This window comes from Poecilia reticulata, linkage group LG3 (genome assembly GCF_000633615.1).
Source record: "Poecilia reticulata strain Guanapo linkage group LG3, Guppy_female_1.0+MT, whole genome shotgun sequence".
Classification (NCBI taxonomy): Eukaryota; Metazoa; Chordata; class Actinopteri; order Cyprinodontiformes; family Poeciliidae; genus Poecilia; species Poecilia reticulata.
The window spans coordinates 7,640,800-7,662,070 of NC_024333.1; the positions used below are offsets into that span (position 1 = coordinate 7,640,800).

The 21,271-nt window shown below is 38.6% G+C and overlaps 2 long non-coding RNA genes across 5 annotated transcripts; one reads left to right on the plus strand and one right to left on the minus strand.

The window, feature by feature from the left end:
* Positions 1-9,441: 9,441 nt before the first annotated feature.
* Positions 9,442-15,514, plus strand: LOC103462140 (uncharacterized). Of its 2 annotated transcripts, XR_533278.2 has the most exons (5): positions 9,442-9,767; positions 9,910-10,061; positions 14,979-15,046; positions 15,144-15,227; positions 15,371-15,514. It is a non-coding gene; the product is annotated as an uncharacterized LOC103462140 (long non-coding RNA). The 2 variants fall into 2 exon arrangements; XR_533277.2 differs by having other exon boundaries at positions 9,448-10,061.
* Positions 15,515-16,260: 746 nt separating this feature from the next.
* On the minus strand, positions 16,261-20,454 carry LOC103462138 (uncharacterized). Of its 3 annotated transcripts, none has more exons than XR_001776431.1 (3): positions 19,941-20,454; positions 16,778-16,913; positions 16,261-16,696 (listed from the first exon to the last, which is right to left on the minus strand). It is a non-coding gene; the product is annotated as an uncharacterized LOC103462138 (long non-coding RNA). The 3 variants fall into 3 exon arrangements; XR_001776432.1 differs by having other exon boundaries at positions 16,261-16,353; positions 16,433-16,913; XR_533275.1 differs by having other exon boundaries at positions 16,261-16,913.
* Positions 20,455-21,271: the final 817 nt, after the last annotated feature.

Below are 21,271 nucleotides of genomic sequence, written 5' to 3' on the forward strand. Positions count from 1 at the left end.
CCAGTTGATAGTCCAGTCTGTGAACCACATATTTCTGCTTTCAGTGACCAGAATTATTTTTCAACTATCTCATAATTTCAAATCATAAAATGCTCTCTGCAAAAAAAATAAATAAATAAAAAAGATATATAAAAGATATATAATATAAAAGAGTTTTGGAAAACCTCTTCCACCTAAATGCAACACACACCCAATTTTCTCTACTCTCTGTCATAAAATCAATGGTATTTGTAAATAGGTAAGCATACAGAAGCCCTCTACTTTAGCTCGAGTCCATCTTCTTTCCAGCTTTCTGTGAAGAGAGAGAAAAAAACAAACAAACAAACAACAATCTCTGCAGCCGTGTGCGTGTTGTGCCGTCTGTGTAGATAAATGGAAACACAGTTATTGATGTTCAGAAAATTACAGCAAAGAAGTTCACACACGGTCATCTGTGTTGGCCCGAGGCTCTAACTTATGAACCATGGAAGCTAAGTTCTTTCTCGGTGAATAGAGCTGCAGGAATGACGACAGAAGGGAAGAGCTGAGCTTTGTAAAGGTAGACATTTCATCGATTTTGGTCCTCCTTGTCTTTGCAGTTTCTGTCTGCTGCCATATTGAACAGAAATGATGTTTTCTCATCATATGTATGCGGGAAAGAAACCTCTGAATAAAGTTGTGACCCTTTCTCCTTCCTGCGACCTGGCCCGTCTCCGGCCTTCGCCTTTTAGTTTACCTTCCCAGCGAATGTTTACACCGATCTGCTGCGCCCTAATGAAAGGCAGCTTTCGTTAGGGTGTATGAGGGCAGAGCGTTGGAAATACCACGACCTACTGACAGTTTGTCCTTTCATTAAGCGTCAAGACAAATGTCACATTTATGCATGAGACTCATTTCTAACCCTGGGCTGCTTTAATCTGCTAAAGAATATGGAAATAAGTAACGAAGGTGAGAAAAACAGTAAAAATTAAGCTGTTTAGAATTATTTATTATCGTTTCCTGAATTCATTTATTTAAAAAGAAAAGATTTATGGACATTTTGGAGGTGTATGGTCATTTGTCTTTTAGTAAACACCAACTTCTGTGAAATATTAAAGCTTCATATTTCACATGTTTTATGCTGCCATGAAATTGTTATAGTATGACAACCTCAAGTGAAAATAAGAGCTTAAAACTAAAATGCAAACCACGATTTAACTGCTTTAATTTGAAACTATAAGACGAAACGATTCCCCCTGACACTAGAATATGAAATCTGTTGATTATTACGTATAAAATAACAATAATAAAAGTCGTGACGCCTCTTTGCGCAACACTGCTGTTTTCTGCAGCTGTTTTTACCGATAATCTATTAAAATGACTTTCAAAATGACAACGGTTTTGAAACTGTTGCGTTGTAAAACTTTTACGAAGATAAAGCTCTTTTCACAAACTGATGAAATGCATCAGATCAGCAGTAAAACAGCTCAATTCTGAGTTTTTGGGAGTTGAACCTTTAAGATGAATTAACTACCCTCTGACCAAGGAGCAGAGCTGCTCCAGTCCTCAGAGAATTTCTGCAACCTTTGGTTTGTACCTTTGTAAGGGGAAAAAAAAAATCAAAGGGCACCAAGCTAATGAGCTTTGAAAGAAAACTTTGAGAACACAGTCGACTAACTTTCATCCAACTGACCCCAAACTTGCTGAATGTTCACGGCAACACTTAAGACTCAGAAGCAGAAAAGCACGGCACAAACAGCTCAGACGAAGAAGCTCTTTCACTAAAGAAAAGGGGCGAATCAGGGCGATGTGCGTATTTCATATTCATATTGTTATTTTGCCTCGATCTTATGGCCACAATTAATTCAAAACAAATGCAAATAGGAAACATGCCCGCTGTAAAGCCAACGTTTGTTATTTAGCTTATCTGAAAGTCTTGTGCATTTTTAGGGCTATTTGCTTGAGGGGAAACAAAATGTTTCCGTTTTGGTCATTAGTAATTTAATGAGAGGCCAATCACTTTTGTGCCGCTTAAAGGCTGATTCGGAGTTAATCGGGAGCAATTCATTCAAAGAAAAATGTAAATTCACCGTTTGTCATGAACTATTAAGAATCTGATTCATTTATGCTGCATCTCAGAGTCATCGTCATCAGCCTCCGCTGGGTCCATACAGCATTGCCAAATAAACCTTGGATTAATCACAACGGCCGTCCTGTGAATATAAACTAAAACGAGTCAAAAACATCAAGTGAGATTTCTGGCATTTTTACAGAGCGACACTCTGAGCTTAAAACCAGAATCTGCCTTCATTAATCCCAAGATGAGACGACAATTTTATTTACTCAGTTTCTATTCATGTATGTAATTATTAGCATTCACAAACAATTGTCACTGTTTGTGAATGCTAATAGAAACAGACAAGAAGGATCATTAAAACCCAGTGACCAATATCCTCTGTTACTATTATTCCTATTAAAGTGAATTCAGTCAAAATTCATTCATTTACTATTGACGATGGAAACACTTCATGTGATACAGTCAAAGAAATATCACTGCGTCTGTGTGGCCAGGGCAACAGATTATACACAATATGTTAATTCATAAACTGTTTTAATCTGCTTAAATAATATCACAATATGTATTGTTTTATGTACTACAAAAATGATCTGATTAATTCTTCCCTCCCCAGTGAGCAATTAGGTCTATTTACTAATTATTGATGCAAAAAAAAAAGAAAAAGGTGAAACCAACCAGTTTTTCACACTGCTTCTACAGGAGATGAGGGAGCAAGAAATAAATGTTAGAAATGTTATTTAAACTGATTAAATTTTAATGCCAGTTTTAAAACCCAGTGTTATCTTGTATGGAGACAGATTGGGAACAGAAGGCTGAGTTTGTAGGATAAAAATCAGGATTTTTGTCACACGGGAACTGACTTAGGCTTCGATTCACGTGGATCCCACAGTACTGCTTCTTAAATCAGATTGCAGGGCCATCTCAGCACAGCACTCTGGTCTCCGTCGCCAGGTGTAAGGCTGCTGGTTCTGGCTCTGTTTGCATTTTGATTTTGGTGGTTTTCCCACTTTGGCACTGAACTAGATATGAAGAGGAAATCCAAAACAAAACTTTGAGTAAATATTGTGCACATATAACAAGTCTGATGCTAAAAAAAAATTCCAAAAACATGTATCGCCACTATGGCTGAAACGATTAATTGGAATGATGGTGATTAATCGAGTACTGAAATACTCATCAATTAAATTAGTAATCAATTAATTTGAAACTTTGACTCAGAAGAGAGTCTGTATAATGTTGAGCAAAATATATTTGCTCAGCATTTAAAATGTATATATGTAAAACATACATTTTGCATTTAAGTTAAAAAGACTTGTCTGTAAATATGTTGTGGTCAAAACTCCTCAAGGGATCTAGTTTTAGCTTCACCGGGTTCACATTTACTAAAGGAAAGCTAATAGGAATTTATTTATTTGCATCTGTTGATGTATTTCTAATATTGTACAATAAAAGCCTAAGTGACAGAATTCATTACAGCCCTAATCGTCAGAGAAAGGTGATTAGGTTTGGGTTTACTTGACTGGACAAAGCTTCTTTGTTTCTTATGTTCGTCTGAATCTATAAGCTCAGCTGCACACATGGAGCTGGTCACTTGCAGGGAAGGAGACGTCACAAGATGCTGATCAGCCAATCAGAAGTGGAGTTCATGAAATGTGTCGTAACATTCCACCAGTGTGCCAGGATCATGAAGGTATTCATAACTTGGAGATTCAGGACACAGTCAGGGTGGGATAAATGTTTTTATTTTAACTAATTTAAAAGTTCAGTAACAGATATCTTGCTGTGTCCTCAAGGAGGGAACAATTAAAGTAAGACAAAGAAAAAAACACATTTGTTCAGTCTGGTGCTTACTAGAAACTTGCTGCTTAAAGCCGCTAGCAGATACCTTACAGCTTTTAATAGGCAACATTTATATATTTAACTGCTGGTTATGAATTAGGCTATGTCCTTCATGGCTCACAGTTTAAAAGGTTTAGATCTGGAAATAAAGTCTTAATCTCAGTCATATTCCAGCTGAAAGTCAGAAAACCAGCTGATTATCTACTTGTCTGCATTTAATGCATTCAAACTCTAAAGGAACACATTTCCCAACAAACAGGAAATTACTGTGCATGACTAATTTATTGAGATAAATATCATCAGAAAGGGTTGGTAATAATTTATCACGGCAGCTATGAATAGATTTTACACGTGAGACAGCCATGTTTCATTTGGAGGCCTGGGTGATGAGAGATCCCCGAGCGTTGAACTCAGAAATACCAACCGCCTAAAACACATGGAAAACACACTAAGCTTCACGTTTCTTCAAATTAGTTTTTGAAAATGTAAAGTTGGCGTTAGGAAGAATCATAATTATGCCCGTCTTTCTACATCCACTATTTATTCACTTTAGTGAACACAACGTACGGTGGTAAGTAAATGAAGATTTCAAACACAGGACGGGTACAAAGAAGCCTGTGAGCCTTTCACAAAAGAAGATTTCAGTTCAGTTTCGCGGATCTTCCTTTCCTGAGATGACAGCCCTCGAATTTGCTGCCGTGTCGTGGATGTTTGGGTTTGCAGCAGATTAATTGAAGGGATTTTGAGGTGCCGACTCCAGCACCTGCAAATCCAAGCTTGGGAGTGCCAAATCTCTCAGTTCAGCCTACAAACGCATTCATAATGTAATGTATAGCACCAAAACACAGAGGAAAAAGATCAATATAATCTCATTACTCTTAAAAAAAAAAGGGGAAAGAAAACAGCTCTCGCTGCTTTCTGCGGCCTTTGTGTGTACGCGGCGAGAGCCGTATTGGTTTTCCCCTCTCGCTTTGAGCCTGATGAACATAAGCCATTACTACCGAGAAGTATCTGCATACAAGTGAGAATTCCTTTTTATTTATTATCTAACATGACTTTAATTTCAGCTTCTCTTTCATAATTAGGTTTAAAACACTCCAAAACACGACTGATTAAAGGGAAACTACAATAACATGGAAATGTGAATAAATCAGTTGTGAATTCACACAGAGATAAAAGATTTCCATATGAATAGTTTAATGAATAAATTATGATCGTGTTGGGTTTTTAATTAATGCTCTGATAATAATCCAGTGATCATTAGTCCCTTTGCAGACATGCTGAGAATGTATTTACAGGCACAACGATGCACTTTTAATTTAAGATGAACCAACTTTTGTAATAACGACAGATCATTGCCGGTCACTTGTTTTAAGAGCGGTCGTGTGAAAGTTTTTTTTTTTTTTCTTTCTCTCTTTTTCTCCACAGAGTGTGCTGCCAACTCGCTGCAGGGTTCTCCTGCAGTCCTGTGGGTGCTGTAGCGAACATGATGCGTAACAGGTGTAAGGCGGTGAAGAGGGCAGACGTCCGCAGCTGCTTGAGCACCGACCACGTCTTTGCCCATCTGCACCCCGGCGTCCAGCAAAGCCCGGGAAGAGCCTGGCTGAAGGGTGTGTGTGTGTGTGTGTGTGTGTGCGTGTGTGTGTCTGTGTGTGTGCGTGCGTGTGTGTGTGTGTGTTTATGTATAAATCCCGCTCACCACGGCCAAGTGTCACCACCTCTCTGCAGAGCATCCCGCCCCCGTCCCACCGCCTCCTCCTACTTATCATTAATACTCCGCGTGGAGTCCAAGATCCCGGACACATGTGGACTGGACCTTATGTCCATTTAAACCTGAAAGCAGAGAGAATCCCTGCAGAGATGCAGTAGAGACCAGAAGTTTACATACTACAAATAAAAATATGCATAACACTTTTTTGTTGTCACTGTTTGAAGTTAAATCAGATCAAACTTCTCCTCATTACCAAAATGATTTCTGTTGTTTGGTGTCACAATAAACTCTTGTCAATGTTCAAATTTCATCTAGAACTTTATAACTGCAGCAGGTAACTTTTGTTTTTTTATATAAATGTTTTTTGGTTTTTTTTTTACATATTTTTTTACAACTTACTGTTCCAGGAAAACCAGTTATCCAATGCCATGGATAGCCATGCTAACCGGCTTCACCATTTATGACTGGCTACATGGTGGACCAGCTGAAGAGTAGCAGAGAGAAAGAAGGAGAATGTTAACACGCGTGAAGATTATTTACAGCGTTAAGATCCTCCTCCTGGCTCTGATTGGTTGTTTCTGACCGGGAGCAGGAGAAGGGCAGAGTAGTTACATTTTTTCAAAGATTGTTTCATACTATACTGTAACAACATGGTGTCAGTTTCAACAAATATGTAAGAAACATTTTTTACATAAAATCTACACACTGCTGCTTTAAGGTCAATTAGCCTGATGATTTTAGAAGATCTAAAATCTAGACTAAAATGTAGCAACGATGAAGCCTTTGCAGCTCCTGCTCCTTTTCTGGGAACAACTTGTCTTCCCATGTAACAACAATATACGGCAACGAAGAAAAGGTGAAGCACAGGATCACTAGCAGATTGGGATGATGAGCAATAGAAGGGAACTGACAAGGAGTGAAGAAAACAGACTAACGTATAACTCCTTGGGATGCAATCAGTGAAATGGAAACAGGTGAGTATTGTTTCCAAATCTCAAATGCAAAAGAAGAGATTTTTTTTTCCATTAGATTCACATATAATTAAAATATCTAAAAGTACGATGGACCCCCGATTATTTGTGGTTCAGAATTTGTGGATTCACCCATTATTCTGTAGAATGCAACTTAAAATTATTCTAGGAAAATGTTCCTAATTATGTATTGTTTTATACAGCACATGTAAAATATTCAAAAGAAAATTCAGCTTGGGAAGCTGAGCTATATTGGTGTAATGCTATTTGACACACTATGGGCTGGTGTTAGCAAAGCAGCCAATCAATGAGTGCGATTTGCATTCCTTGGTGCTGATTGGCTGTACCACCAACAGCAGAAATAAGGAAGACTATAGATGTTAGCTTCTGCAGTAGAGCTAAAACGGTTTCCACTGTGTGTATTAATTCATGTTAAGGTACATTTGGTGTGTGAACTATTAAAATGGGCAGCTAAATAACAAATAATAGCGGTTTCTACATTTCACATGCAGTGGTGGACCCTTACCAGAAGTCCACAGTATGGCATTTTGTGATTTATTGATGATGCATAATTTTACATAAAAATAAAAAAATCCTTGTTTGTATTTTAACATTTTATCCACGTACATAGTTCCTGTTTAAATTCGGCCGTAACTTTGCTCGCACAACCACAAAGACCACCAGCAGATCTGAGAGGACTTTTTGCAGAATCAATTTATAAATGAACACGTAAGCATAGATTAGTCCAATATTGACCACGACGAAGACAGCGTTCCAAGCTCTGCTGTGAAATACAGCACAGTTCATTACATGCCCACCGGGTGCACTGCATTTTGATGGATTGCCCCGCAACTCCTCACTTGGTCTCCGCTGCACTCTGGATAAGGTAATTGCTGTTAGTCTAAGTGCTCGGTCCCAAGACTTAAAACCTTTCCTCCTTGCACTCTGTGTACCCAAGTGAGGAAGAAGAGATAAAAAAAAAAAAAAGAATTTAAATGAGGATAAAGAATGTTGTGGTGTTGGGCTTGTAGGTCTGTGCATTAACTAAAAGGCAGAATGAAACTACCTTTTGCGTGCTGATGTATCAAACATAAACCTGAGGTCATTTGTACCAATAAAGCCTCCAGTCGCTTGCACTCTTCTTGCATGTAGATGAACCAATATATAAAGTGAGCACTCTGTTTTGCAGGTTACATTCTCATTTTTCTTTAACACTGAAAACTGAGGGTTTAGTTTACCAACTCTCTCTCTTTCTCTCAAGTGGAAATGGTAAAAAAAAAAAAGAGAGGGATGTTAGAAAGGGCAAAGATAGAACAAAGAGAATGAAAGGAGAAGCAGGGAAAAGTAATCACCTAAGAAATGAAACACAGGGAGACTCCAGGTTTCCAATTAGTGTGAGATGAAATGAAATGAGGAATGTATTGAAAGGACTGTCCGGAATTAAGTTTCACTAAAGGAGGGAATGCCAGATTAGAGGGAGATGAGCCGAGAAGCGCCGCTTTGGCCTTTCCTTCCACACAGCTCATTTCTACTGGCTGCAGGAGGTTGGCAGGGAGAGGAGAGACGGTAGGAGGGAATGGGAGGCGGAGGCCTAGAGTCAGGAAAGCTGCTGCAGCACTTCCACTGGAACACTGACCTCAATACCGACTGTATTATTGGCTCTGACTTGTTCTCAGCTTGTAAGCTTAAAGAAAATAAACTTTCAGAGAAGTAATTTTAGTTGTTTTTTTCCCAATCAGAGCAGTTTAGTTTTGATTTTAGTACTTAGCAACATCACTGTAGTCACGCTCACTGTCACTTCATGAATGTGAGTTTTGGACTTCTTTGGCTTCATCTGCTTCACTCCTAACTTGGTCTGGTTGCAAAATAAAGCAAAAAAAAAAAAAAAAGGGAAGAAAAGAAAAGAAAAACCGCAGCCAGTGCATTTTATTGTGTGGGACTCGTTATTTTAATAAAACAATTGAGAAAAATAATTTTTTACCATGTATAATTTTGATGATGCACTGATCAATAGCATCAACGGCATAATTGATTTCTGGTTTTTAATTGTTTATTTGATCTTTCCACAGTGGTGTGATCATCAAGCAATCAAGTTCAAAAGTCAAAATTATACTACAAGTTTGAATATAGTTATACATAAATTCACAAAAGTTTCTAATGTCATTCAACTTGTCAAAATTCCTGTTGGTAATCCTGACTGGACAATCTAAACGTCATAATGAAAGGAAAGTCACAGGAAGTGAGTGAAGATCTAAGAACAGTAATTGTGGGTGGGAAGGCCGTTTGGTACCATTTCTAAAGTACAAGTTTCTCAAATGTGTCACCGCTTTGCAAAAGGTTTGGAGGAACACCCAGACTGACTGTCCCTCCAAGATCAAAGTCAAATGGTTTGAATGTTTAGGAACAACCCAGAAACCACAGAGAGTTTCAAGCCTGTCATGAAACGAAAATCACTTGAACACGAGTGTTGCTGTTCACTGCAAAGCCAGTTTAACGTCCACTGGGAGGTTTCTGATCGACAAATACAAAATGTAATCCTTCAAGGTTCAAAAACGTTTTATGATCCAATGATGAGACACAGACTGGGCTCGTCACCGCAGGATTTGTTGTGGAGGCGCCATCTGTACCGTTGGCTCATTTGCACTAAAGGACATTTGATACATTCTTAAACGTAGACCAGTGACATGCGGTCAGGGGAAGCAACCTCTCGCTAACTGCCATTTGATGGGAGCATGTTCCTCCTGTCTGTGTGTCACCAATAAAATGGTTAAAAAACATTTTATATCCATCCATCCATTTTCTTCCGCTTCATCTGGGGTCTGGTCGCGGGGGCAACAGCTTCAGATATTCCATATTTAACTTGTGTATATAACGTACAGTGTTTTTTGACACCAACTGTGTGTGAAACATGTTTCGTGTGCTGAGGAACGATCATAAATGGCAGAGGACAGATTCGAGGTGAGGCAGGCAGTTTTCTTGCCTCGTGGCAGGGGGCGCTCATGATCCCAGACATTGTGACTCCACAACTGCAGAATAAGAGACAGCAAGCAAGGCTAAAGTAAATAACTGAAGTGCAGCGATAGATTTGTTTTCTCCTCTCTTCTGGCGCCAACATGGCTGACTGCATTTCTACACGTTAAGTTTTCTAAAGTGGATTTTCAATCAAAGCAGGAAATAATAAGTAAAAGAAGACCTACAGCACATCTGAAAGGTTTGGTTCAAACTATGAGACAAAAGAATACCCGCTCGTTTCAAACGTAAAGAAAAGACAGGATTTGTGGATGTCCTGCTAGAAACTGCCTTTTCTACTTTTCTTCCTTCTTTTCTCAACTTGTGACACTGTGTGAACTCAGGTGGGATTTTGTGACATAAACCAAACATGAGCGGTCGACCACTCATATTCAAAACCAGGTCGCACTAAAACTGTTGGGATCTCGAGGATAGACTTGGCTTCAGAACGAATACTTTTGTGCAGAATGAGCACGGATTTCATTTATGAGTAAAGGTAAGATGGCAATAACATTGTATTGTTTAGTTTTTTAATGAAATGTACGTTTTGTGGGCTACAGTTTGTATGTGTGAAGAATGCAGAAAAGAAGCATAACCTACGAACTGCTGTGTTAGCTAAGCTAATTGCAGCGGTAGCTAATTTACCACAGCAATCACTTCTTAATAATCGAAAAGTAAACACTAAGTCTAAAACACGAATGACTGAATGTTCTGTTCTTTGTGTGAGAAATTTAGTGTTTTTTGGTGTTGAATCCTGAAACATAAAGTGGTGTTGTTGTTAATTGCTATGGTAACGAGTCTTTGACCGATACAGAGAGGGAGAAAGAAGTGGCTGTGAGTGGTACTTCAACGGTTTTTCTCTTTGTTGTCAAGTATAGAACTAAGGCCCCGATTTCGGGGGAAAACGGAAGAGTTTTGTTGCGTTTGTAGTGYGCATTTACACRAAACCACCGAATGTTTTCTCTAACAACGGCACAGATTGAAAACRGGTTCCAGAGTGCGATATTTCTGAAACGTAACGTTTTCCGTTGTCGTGTAAACCTAGAAAACGGATCTTTTCTTCCAGAGAATCCCCAGCTCATGCATAGTATGAYGCAAAACATAGCTGCTTCYTACAATCCACAGAAGAAGAAGAAACTACTCACAATGCTGGTGTTACYSTTTCCCCATCAGATACGGTTCCCTCAGCGTCTCTTCACCGCTCCGCACCGCCCAGGTGGCAAAATACAGGCTGCTTGTTCAGCGCTCTTATCTAGAGAACTACGGACCAGGACCAGCCCGGCTCCAGAAGAGTTTAACAGGAGGGGCATCGACTTATTTTGGGGGGCAAAATGAATATACGTAGCTGAACATAGACAACAACACCTGCAGCCTACAGGCTACTTGTTAACAAGCTTAACGTGCTGAATTGATATTAGCTAGTCATCTTTTAGCTATCATCACCTGCATCCAACAGCTTTACTCAACTCAGTCGGTTAGTTCGGGGAAAAAACTGTGCAGTTATTTACGTTTTTCTGTTTTGCTGCCATGATTCTAACACAGATGCGCAGCAGCAGCAGCAGGTCTCCCGCTGCCTCACAGGTGTAAACCCAGCGGGAGCGTCTCAGCGTTCATGTTGCGTTTGAAGGCGGCTCGGAAAAACAGGTTACGACTTGTTAGCGACGGATAAAACTGTTTTAACTGCTGAAAAAGGTAACAGAGGACACGGATATGGGACGTGCGGGAACTCCTATTTTATCAAATTGATATAGGAATAACAGACTGTTGGCCATTCCAAGGTAAAAACAATAAACAGCTTCCAGTCCGGGGCGCTACAGACACCGTGAAAGCTCAAACAAGATTTTTCGGCAAAGTTATCCCACTTTTTCCAACTGCATGCGCCCTAATCAGACGCACACAATGCGTGTTCTCTCACGGAAATCCACATGCCTTCAAGTACAACTTTTTTTTAAACACATGTCCACTTTCAAAGTTTCAAAGAACCTAGCACCAACTAGGCGCAGCGAGAGCATTACACGTTTTCGATGTGCACCGTTACTGTGTAAACACAGATCGTAATCAGAACGTTATTGTKTAAACGATCCAACAAAAACGGAACAAAAGTGCCGTTTTTGTTGGATCGTTGTTGTGTAAACGCCCCCTAAGCTAGAAAATTTCAGAATTTAAACGGGGCCTGCCAAAGTGTGCTCGTTGGTTGGAACCCAACATTCTGATGCTAAAAATGTGCATCAATGCTAAAGTAAGCTACAATGTAATCAATTAGCATGTGGAGAGTCACAAGCATGTTGAGTAACATGGACTCACTCCATTCAGTATTTTAAATTAGTGCTAAAGCTAAAATTTGCCAAAATGCTAATGTTAGCCTAAATGCTGCCAGTAACATGTGGACTATAACTAGCATGTTGTCTTACATCGACTTCCTCCATTCAGTGTGCAAAAAATGACTAGTAAATTAAATTAGCTAAAAAAAGTATTTTACCAAAAAACGCGCTCATCTCTTAGCAACAGCTAATAACAAATATTATGGTTCAAAAAACACAAGATTTTTTCTGCTCTTTTGAAATACTACTTATTTTACATTACTTAAGAATTGTGCATTTGGTGAATTGGGCAGATAAGAGAATTATTTTTTTTTTCGTGGTGGTAAATATAAAACACATTCAACACAAAAGAAAAAGTCTGATTTATACTTCGTGGTAGTTCATTAGCAGAAAAAAAATGCTCATCTCTTAACACCAAATTAAAACAAGCAATATTGTTTATAAAACGAGCTCTTTTGAAATACTGTTGATCTGCTTAGACACAAGAAATTTACAGTTGGTAAATTTTGCAAAAGTTAAAATCAGATGTTTGGCCAGAAAAGTGAAAATGTTGCATTTTTCGTCATTGATGGTAAATGTAAAACAGACATTGAACACAAAAGTAGAAATCTGATTTATACTTTGTGGCAGTTCGTTGGCAGAAAAAAAACCGCTCATCACTTAACACCAAATTAATAATAATAATTATAAGTAATATTATTGTTTTTGAAACATAAGCTCTATTGAAATACTGCTTATTTCAAAAGCAGTATTTACCTGTCACCCGTCACTGTGGCGGGTTGACAATTTAAACAGAAAAACAAAAGAAGCTGTATTTAGTTTTAACTTCTGTCCAGGGGAAGGCTGACCGTCTGGACTACAAACTGATGCATTTACTGTACATATCTGGCGGCCATACTGTGTCATAATTTAACAGAAAAAGTATATTAAATATAATTTTTATGATCGCGGCAGCCAATTGAGCTTATCCAATAAAATCACTCGATTCTCCTTGGCCCGCCCCTCCCTTCTAAGGTTATAAAATAGAGCCATTTCAGCAAACGGTCCGGAGTCCGAGAAAAGTGAGAGGATACAAGATGTGGCGGGTCAGAAAAACTACGATAAAAGCGCATAAGCCCATTCAGAAAAATATGTCAAACTAACAGATATGTTGATTACCACACAAACTTTGACCGCTGGAACAGATTTAGTAACGGAGAAGGAGGGAGAATTAGAGTTTCAGGGGCTTTATTATCGTCGGAAGAGGATGATTATGAGAAAGACCAGGGACAGATTAAGGAAGATTTAAGATTAGCTGCTGCTGCCTGGTAAAAAGAAATGAAAATGTTCAGAAAGAAAAAAGTTTCACGCAGAGACCGCAGGACAGGTGTGTGTGTGTGTGTGTGTGTGTGTGTGTGTGTGTGTGTGTGTGTGTGCGTGTGTGTGTGTGTGAGTCCGAGATGGGGAAATCAACACTAAGCTCCAGGTAGTCAGAAAAACTCTGGAATAAAACAGGAATAATTGCGGCCCGTGGATTTAATAATGAACACGTTCTGAGTTAAGTAATAATTATTGAATTTCAATAGAAAACGTAATAAGTAAGGGAAAACAAATAAAACAGAAAACAGCTATTGATACCATTTTAACACTGCATGAAAAGTGGGATTTACGACAGCTATTGACACCTAGTTCTACCATGCGCATGGAGATTGAGGGCTATCGGCCCTCAATGCCCTACAATTTTTTTGGAAAATTGTAGGGCACTGCCAAGAATGGTCAAAAACGCTGTGTGTCCATGTTCCCCTATCACCCCCCGCCCCTTGGGCCTAGGAGAGGTTTTCATATTTAAATGAAGTTGCTGGGAACCATGCAAATGCTAATCAACTGTTGAGCACTGGCCTTTCACTCTCATTCCTGTTGTAGCTAACCCTTTTTACCTTCTGTTCACCTGTTTACTTGTTCCAGGACCTGGACAAAACCCCTCTGTGTTATTAATTGAGAAATAATGAGATTTAAGTATAAAACAGGCATTAATGCTGAAAATTAGTTACGTTTTCTATCTTATCCATTAAAATATATTTTATATGTGTGTTAGGAGCACTGAAAAACTTAGTTTTGGTTGAATTGATTATATTAAAGCAGAATATGCATGATTACATACAATAGACTTTTGTTAAACGTGATCTTAGTTTGACATTCCTCCGATTTGAAGATTTATCATTGCACAACTTAATCAATAATAATAATAAAAAAACATGTTCCAGAGTGGTTCATTGTACAGAAAATATTTTTGTGAATAATATTCAAACTAAATGTTAATGTTCACTGATTGCTTTAAAAACCCAGAGTCATGATTTACTCTCGAGTTTAAATTGAAGAACAAATTGGTTGAAAGTTTGTGATACCTTCCGATAGAGTACAAACATTTGTATTCTTTTTTTTTTAAAGTTTTGTTAGTTAAGCACTAAATATAACTCACAGATGATGAATCATTATATTCTGTATAAACTAAAAAGGAGACCGCTCAAAGTAGAATTGAGTAAATAAACATCTACACATTTAAAAACATGTCAGCAATTAATTATAATAAAAATAAAATATACTGTCATGTAACTTTTGAAAAAATAACTTTTTAGAATGCATTTTCTTTTCTGTCAACTTTCATTTAACACTCCAGTCCAGTTGGTGGCAGTAATGCGCTTTCATAGTTGGTCAAGCAGCCGCCATTAAACTCCAGAGGAAGATTTGCACTGGTCCTAACGAGTGCTACTGCTAAACATGACCGAAAATGCCCGTGGGTTGTGTGAAATGGTGGAAAAAGTACTATTTCACGGAGTTACTTTTTTAGTATTGTTTTGATATTAAGCAATGTTCCGGCGGAAAACAACAGATGACACCGTGGCGGTCCAACAAGGCCGAACTCACGGTAAGAAAGCTTTTATGAATAGCGAGCACGTGCAGAGAGGCGAGTTGCTTTGTTTTCTTACAGAAAGCGGTCTGTCGTTTTCATAATTCCAAAACAAGTGTAGGGTGAGATTTCATATTGTAATTTTTTTTATTACATGTGATGTTCTGAACTCTTAAAAATACTCGCATCTTTTTATTTTTTTCAGACCTGAAAAATGGCCAAGCCTTCACAGCCAGGCCTCAGACCACGTCCACCAGGACGAAGAGAAATTCAGTAAGTTATGATTTCACATTTAGTGAATAGTGAACACTCGCATATTTGTAAGGAAAACTGATCTTCCGGTCATTTTATTTATTTTGTTATAATGCAGTACAGCAAGGCAGAGTGTGGTAAGCAGTAGAGATCGACTACATGGCGGACGGAGGACGGATATCAGGACGAAGCCATGAAGCCGGTATGCATTATGTACAGTCACTGCGTTGATTCCTGATTGTACAATGGCTGGTTGAGAATAATTTTAATTTATTTACTTATGTATTTTTGAGAAAACGATATATTTTTTACAATATTTTTTTAATTTTACATTTATTTCCACAGATACTCCACAGAATGGGAGTCACATTTGTGTTAATCAGACTCTTCAGGAACGTTCTGATGCCCATGATGAGGACAGTATCTACTATTTTAGAATGTTGATATTTTATGCTTCAATATTATGTACATAATTTTATGCTATGTATTGACAATGCACAAAAATGTTTTCCAGCTGCATCAATGACCTACTGCCAGTCATCCAGATGTTGGTCAAGAAAGAAGCAGGTAAGATTTATTACTAATCTAGAGAGGTCACGATTCCTTGAATGATTAAAGTACTGTGATGTATTAAAATCCATCAAAGCAAATTATCTGCCTCAGAGTTTGTTGAATTATGTTTTACTATTTATTACCAACTGCTTTTAATTTTTTCTTCCAATTGTTTCCAAGTGTTTTTTCTTTTTCATTAAAGTTTTTATTTTTTGTAAGAATGTATTAATGTAATGTGTTTTTTTTGTTTTAATGTCTTATGTGTGCATACTAAGCTGGAAGTTGCCAAACAATTTCACTGTAGTTTCATAATGACTAAAAGATGCCTGTAGCTCATAATGATAGTCTGTTCTGTATTAACAGCTGATAGAGGAAGGCAGAGAGTACTGGCAGCAGAGGAGGTGCAATTCTGGGAGGATGGCAGCTATGAGGGGGTGTCAGGATGGACTGTGGTGAGGTTGAGACCCCAAGTTGCCCCAATCAGGAGCTCTGTGACATTAGGACTACACTACAGGAAGAGACGTCAGGTCTACGCTACAGGAGAGACGTTGGGCCTGTCCTGAACGCAACATAATGTTGGATCATGTTTGGGAAAAAAAAAAAAAAACTATCAGATGGTCCAGAATGTCATGATGGTATTTACACTACGAACCCACATGCAGAACACAACTCAGGCAGCAAAGATCGGTTAAGTGATTTATTAACAAATATAAGCTTTTCAGGTATCGTCTCAAAAACAACGAAGTGGACAGCGAGAAACAGGTAAGCCAGGACGTCTGGAAACAACAACAACAGATCGGGAGGTGAGTTCAGGGACTGTGGAAAATTTCCAGTGCTCTACAGTACTATGCTTACTCGGGGAGGAGAACAACAACGGTGCGGATAGGAGTGAGGCGCTGGAGATGGAGATCGTGCTGCGGTGGAGGGCGGACAGATATTAGGATCCTGACGTCGTCACGGATAGAGCGGGCGGACTGCCAGCTAGGATCTTCTGACTCAGAGGAGTCTCTGGTTCCACGGAGGAAAGGTGAGTGGTGGTCTTGGGCACCAATGGGTGATGTTTCCACGGCGTCACAAGGAAACTCGGGACTACAGCCAGACTAGTAGTCGCAGGAGCAGCTGAAAGAATCCAAACGACAAACGTCGTTAGTTCAGTTTCAACGGAGAGGTAAACTAGATCACTGGGGGGCTCAGGGTTACCATAACTGGCTAACACTCAAGCGTTGGTATGCTGGCAGTCGCTGTCTTTTGAAGTCCTGCTGACGAGTAGATTAGGAACCGGTGTGACAGTGACATCAGCACTCCAATCCTCCTATCCTAGCCTCCATGGTGCCATCTAGTGGTGATGGCAAAAAACAACCCCAAATACCCCCAGATCCCAACACAGAAATGGACAAGCATTTATGTCTTATTTTGTATGCAAACAGTAAAAAAAGTAAAATGACATAAAAAATAAAACTTCTGTGCCTCTTTTATGTTCCTCATATATGAAGATGTTGCATATAAGCAATACCAAATGAATATATTTTAATACATAACATAATTTTTTTTAAAATACAGTATTAAAAATATTAATGATTGGGGCGGGGTTTATTTATAAAGACATAAGTGCTATCCAATGGGCACACATCAACCAACCAATCACATGTCAATGATAAAGTGTGATGTCATTGTTTTTCATCCAATGACTGAGAATCCACGTGGGTTTGCTGAAGCGCCTTTGCATATGCTAGCTAGGCTATTTGTATGCTAAGTAGAGTCGTTAACACCTCCCGCCCGCGCGCACCTCCTGGGATTCCGCAATCGATAGATTTCGACTCCCGTGAGTCGTGACAGTGACAATGCAAATTGTCGATTGTTGTCGGTATCTGTCGCTCACGAGCTGCGTTCGCTTCAGAATACAGTCAAAAATCCCACTTTTCATGCAGTGTAAAACATTTTTATAAATGACTAGACACATCTTCAATAAATACTAAGTTGTAGCCAAAATGTGGAAGTCTCTGCTTAGGGCCTTATACTACTTAGCAAGAATTGTGCAATTTATGAATTGGGCAGAAAAGTGTTTAAAACGTTGAAATCTGATTTATGCTTCGTGGCAGTTCGTTGGCAAAAAAACTCAACCAAAAACGGTCTTCTCTTAACACCAAATTAAGTAATATTGTTTATGAAACACATTGTTCATGAAACATAAACAATAATACTGTTGAAATACTACTTATTTAAAAAGCAGTATTTAGATACAAGAATCTTGCAGTTGGTAAATATTTCAACAGTAAAAATCTGATGTTTACTTCATGGCACTTGGCTACCAGAAAACGCACTCATCTCTTAGCAACAGCTAATAATGACAAATACTGTTATGGTTTAAAAAACATTAGTATTTCAAAAGAGCAGAACAAATCTTATCTCATACTACTTAACAAGAATTTGGTAAATTTGGCAGTAAAGTGACTTTATTTTTTTTTGTCATTGGTGGTAAATATAAAACAGACATTCAACACAAAAGTAGAAATCTGATTTATACTTCGTGGCAGTTCGTTGCCCCCCCCCCAACATATAGAAATATTATTGTTTATAAAACAAACAATATTACTGTTGAAACACTACTTATTTCAAAAGCAGTATTTAAACACAAGAATTTTGTGTTTAAATAGTTGGTAAATATTTCAAAAGTAAAAATTGGATGTTTACTTCGTGCCACTTGGTTTCCAGAAAACGTGGTCATCTCTTAGCAACAGCTAACAACAACAAAAATACTGTTATTGTTTAAAAAACATAATTTTTCTGCTCTTTTGAAATACTCCTGATCTCATACTACTTAACAGGAGTTGTGCAATTGGTAAATTTGGCAGTAAAGTGAAAATGTTTTTTTTGTGATATAAAACGGACATTCAACACAAAAGTAGAAATCTGGTTTATACTTCGTTGCAATTCGTTGGCAGAAAAGAAAAACGCTCATCTCTTAACACCAAATTAATAAGTAACATTATTGTTTGACATATAAGCCCTTTTTAAATACAGCTTATTTCAAAAGCCGTATTTAGACAAAAGAATTTTGTAGTTGGTAAATACTTCAAAAGTAAAAATCAGATGTTTACTTTGTGGCACTTGGTTACCAGAAAACACGCTCATCTCTTAGCAACAGCTAACAACAACAAATACTGTTATTGTTTAAAAAAACAAGAATTCTTCTACTCTTTTGAAATACTACTTATCTCATACCGCTTAACAGGAGTTGTGCAATTGGTAAATTTGGCAGTAAAGTGAAAATGTTTTTTTGTTTTTTTTGTCATTGGTGGTAAATATAAAACAGACATTCAAAACAAAAGTAGAAATCTGATTTATACTTAGTGGCGCATGGTTACCAGAAAACACGCTCATCTCAGCAGCAGCCAGAGGGCACGGTATAGGGGGGAAAAGTTATTACAATTCCAAGGGCCCTTGACCGACAGGGGGTCCTCCCACAAAATTTTTTTATTTTTATAGAAGTAGAAAAAAACTGGGAGCCCTGTCAATTACAAAATTAATCATAAAGTGTTTTTAAAATAGTTTTGTCAAAAAAAATTAAATGTTATCCCCTCCCAGACCAAAAATCACACATCTATATATTTAATAGATATTTATCAATAAATATCTAGGTAGAATGATAGATATCTATTTATCTATCTATCTAAAAACATATTAGATAGAGACATAGATATTATGTCGTGACTATGTTGTAACACGGTTGGATCTGTGGATCCATTTTCTTTGGTTGGATGAGCAAAATCCTGCCTAAGATCAGTAGCTGTTTGTAGCGTCCTGGTTGAAACAATGGTCTCTCAAACTGATGGTTCACGTTTCTTTATTCAACAGCCTTAGTGCATGAACACACCGTAAGAGCTACAAAATATACAAATAAAATACCATTAGTAACTCTTCGTAGTTCTAACCTTTTACCTTAACCTATGAATTCTTTACCTTATGTGCTATAATTATGTTTACATGTATTCATTTAACTAACATTCCTGTATTATAAAATAAAATGTATTTCAACTGTTCAACGGTTAACCAAATATTAACACCATCTATGGCAAAACATAAACATCACACCCAATACATGCAATCCACTCATCAACACACTCACCTTGTTCCCTCATCAACCAGGCACTAACTGATTGTCGAGACCTTAATTTGACTACTCCTTAATTATCTCCTTTTCACTGCGACCCCTGCGCTCTCTGCACAATGTCCAACCAGTTAATTGTCAGTTTCAGCAAGGTGGACAGTTTTACCAGAAGTAAAAGAGGGATTAGAAAATCCATGCTGGTATCCAGTTCCTAAGTGTTCCTGTTTGGTACATCGTCTTGAAAACTGTACCTACCCTTTTACCGAAGTTTCGGATAGTTGAAATTAGTCTCTGGCTGTCCTGGTCCTTTATCTCCTGGTGCTCCTCATTCTCCTGTTAAGCCAATCTTTCCCTTAGCCGAGCATTTTCAGACTTTGAAGTCATGTTTTGTTGGCTAAGGTACTCTATCTCTTTACAGTCTCTGTCGTACTGGAGAGATGCCCTAACTCCTCTCTAAGACTCTCCAGATCTTCGGATTGCTTCTCTATACACAGCTGTGCCTTTGTCAAGGTCATCCGAAGCTTGTGGAGTCTGTTTGAGACTCTGTTGGGCCATTTCCAGGTGTTACCGGCACCAGACCTAGGGGAATCTGATGCCAGTATCAAGTGGTGCACAGGCAGATTAATCCTGTGCACCAGATCTGTGGATCACAGAGGAAGCGAGTCGTTACAGTGTATCTCCGGCAAGGGCTCGTTTATTCTGATTACAAAAAACAAACAGATAAATAAAATTCAATTACAATACAATTCAAATTCAATAGACATCCAGAGTTACCACAAAGAAATAAAATAAAACAATATTCACAAATAAAATAACATAGCAAAAAAATGAAGAAAATCTAATCCTATATTAACATAATCAAACTAAAAAAGTTTGATTATGTTTTTTAACACACAGTAAACACCAACGTCCATCAGTTGTAATGGTTTCTAAGCATTAACGTCGGGCTGTTATAACCGTTGCAGAGGTTATAAAAAAAAAAAAGATCAAGCCCACCACAAATAAGTACATCCTCAAGAGAAACAAAAACACCACAACATTACGAAATACAAACACAACATTGACCAATTATCATATACCCACAGAACATATCCATCTTGGCGCCTGCACGTTGGGGTTTACCCCGGTGAATGAGAGGGTAGCCTCCATCCGCCTACGGGTGGGGGGACGGGTTCTGACTGTTGTCTGTGCTTACGGGCCGAACAGCAGTTCAGATTACCCACCCTTCTTGGAGTCCTTAGAGGGGTTACTGGAGAGTGCCCCTCCTGGGGACTCCCTTGTTCTACTGGGGGACTTCAACACCCATGTGGGCAATGACAGTGAGACCTGGAGGGGCGTGGTTCGGAGGAACGGCCCCCCGCCCCACCCTCGATCTGAACTCGAGTGGTGTTCTGTTGTTGGACTTCTGTGCTCGTCACGGGTTGTCCATCACAAACACCATGTTCAGGCATAAGGGTGTCCATATGTGCACTTGGCACCAGGACATTGAGTCTGAGTGGACCATGTTCCGTGTCTCCATTGCCGAGGCGGCTTATCGGAGCTGCGGCAGCAAGGTTGTTGGTGCCTGTCGCGGTGGCAACCCTCGA